Below are 2,385 nucleotides of genomic sequence, written 5' to 3' on the forward strand. Positions count from 1 at the left end.
GCAAAAGGAATCTCACAGATGTGATTGAATTTAGGTTCTTGAGAAAAGGAGATTATCCTGGATTATCCAGGCAGACCCAATGTAGTCACAAGGGTCCTTATAAGAGGGAGACAGGAGGGTCGGAGTCAGAGAAGGAGAGGTGACAACGGAAGTAGAGGTGAGGGGAACAAAGAGAAAGAGAGATTGGAAGATGCTGTGCTACCGCCTTTGAAGATGGAGGAAGGAGCTACAAGCCAAGGATTACAGGAGGCCTCTAGACACTGGAAAAGGCGAGGAAATGAATTACCCTCTAGAGCCTCAAAAGGAATGTAACTGTGCTGACACCTTGATTTTAGGACTTTTGACCTCCAGAAATGTCAGAGAATAAATTTATGTTGTTTTGAGCCACTAAGTTGGTGGTAATTTGTTACAGCAGCAAGAAGAAACTGGTACACATCTCAGACTCCATCTCTGGGCAAGCAAACTTGTTTTTTCCGCTAGTCAGCCATTTCCAACATAGACCAAGGGGCTCAAAGGAACACGGTGCCGCACAACTATTGCAAAATGAGCTGTGGGATCAGAATTGACCAAGAGTTCAAATGGGAAACCAATGACTTTGGAAACGGTATGATCATTAGTAGGGGAGGTGTTTGGTATAGAGAAGAAACCGTAGATTCTGGGCCACTGCATGTTGTTGTGCAGGTCTGGTCCAGCCCGGCGGGCCCTGACTGAGGAGGCAAATGAGAGCAGAGATTCAGGCAAAGCCTCCTCTGCCAAGGAGCTCACCCTGGCATGGAGTGGCATTTTCCAAGAGGAAGAAACACCTTTTTCTAATTTGCCCAAAGGTACCAGGTGGATTAGCAGCAGTCCTAAAAGACTAATCCCGATTCCGTCAAGGACCAATGAGCTGAACTCACATAAGTCACTTACCCTCTCTGGGTTTGTTACCAGTAATCGTTTATACGCTACGACTAGTTAAGTACTTAACCTCTTTGCCATTCAATTCCTTTACTGTAAAAGGGAAGCTTCAGATGGGGTGAACTCACCCTCACCAACTCCACTCCAGTTCTGCTTGCTTTCTTACATTGCATAGGCTTCTTGCCTCAAGCATACACCTGCTACCTCAGGACCTTTACACTCACTGTTTCCTTTACACAGCACATGACTCTCTTCCTCACTTCATTTAGGTCTCTGCTAGAAAGGCATTTATTCAGAGAGGGCTTCCTTCACTGATCATTCTGTTTAATGGCATCACCCTTATACTCTACTCCCTTACTCTGCTTTGTTTTATTCATATTACCTCTCACTCTCTAACACTGTATTGTTTACCTGGTCACTGTTTGTCTCCTGCATTGGAACGAAGGCCTGTAAGGCCAAGAACATTGTTCTGTTCACTGCTCCCCCTCAGCACCCGTGGCCTAAGCACGTGGTAGGGGTTCAGTAAGTGTTTGTTAAGTGAGTGGACTTTTCTCCTCATGGTAAACCTGCCTTCCACAATCAGGTGCTGAGGCGTTTCATGGGTTTTCTGTGTAAGTTTTCTCCTGGGTCCTGCATGGAGGCGAAGTTGAGGGTGACTAGTCACTTCAGGATTTGTTCTGGTACCCTACTTACTGGTGTCACCATCTCTTAGGATATGGCCAGAGCCTAATGAGGCATCTCACAAAATGAAACATTTTACTTAAAATTGGTCACCATAGAACGTCTACTTCCTGCCCTGTTCATCTTCACCTGCCAAACCACAGATTCACAGATACAAACTCATGCTTACCAATGAAAAATGCTAAGCTTTACATTAACCATTTGAAAACTAATCTCTGAGTTTTCATTTTAAGACCCCAAGTCAGCGTTTGGGAAAGAGCCACTCTCGTCCTTGTCCTCGACCTCGCCATGATTTTTCCTTTGCTGTCCCTATTCCTGTGTCTCTGAACCCTCCACTGCAGTCTCCCGACCCTTCAAAGTCTGGGTAGCACTTCAGGTGGGCAGGATGCAGAAGCTCACCACCTCCCTTCTTTTCCAAAGGAGCTAAGTCATTCTAGTTCCTATGGTTTGGGTACTGTCGTTAAGTACATGCCTGAGTAGAAAAATCACCCATGTTCTGATTCTCCTAACTCAAAGTCATTTTCGTTTGTGCCCAGGAATAACTTCTAGCTCTGCTTTTCAATTCTTCTGACTTTAAGGACTCCCAGATGGTGGGAGGGCTAGAGAGGAATTTGTACCACTGAGACTCTCACTATATATTTTTCTGCCAGTTACTCCTTGCAAAGTGTGAGTCCCAATGATTACCAGGTGCGCAGGCCTCTATCACTCCACTTAGTATGGGTTCCTTGATCACATGTCACAGAGAGGCATGACTTTTCCTGTGAGGTTAGCATTCGGGTAATACACAATGGTGATGGATACCTGGTC

This window comes from Equus caballus, chromosome 29, assembly GCF_041296265.1.
Source record: "Equus caballus isolate H_3958 breed thoroughbred chromosome 29, TB-T2T, whole genome shotgun sequence".
NCBI classification, from domain to species: Eukaryota; Metazoa; Chordata; class Mammalia; order Perissodactyla; family Equidae; genus Equus; species Equus caballus.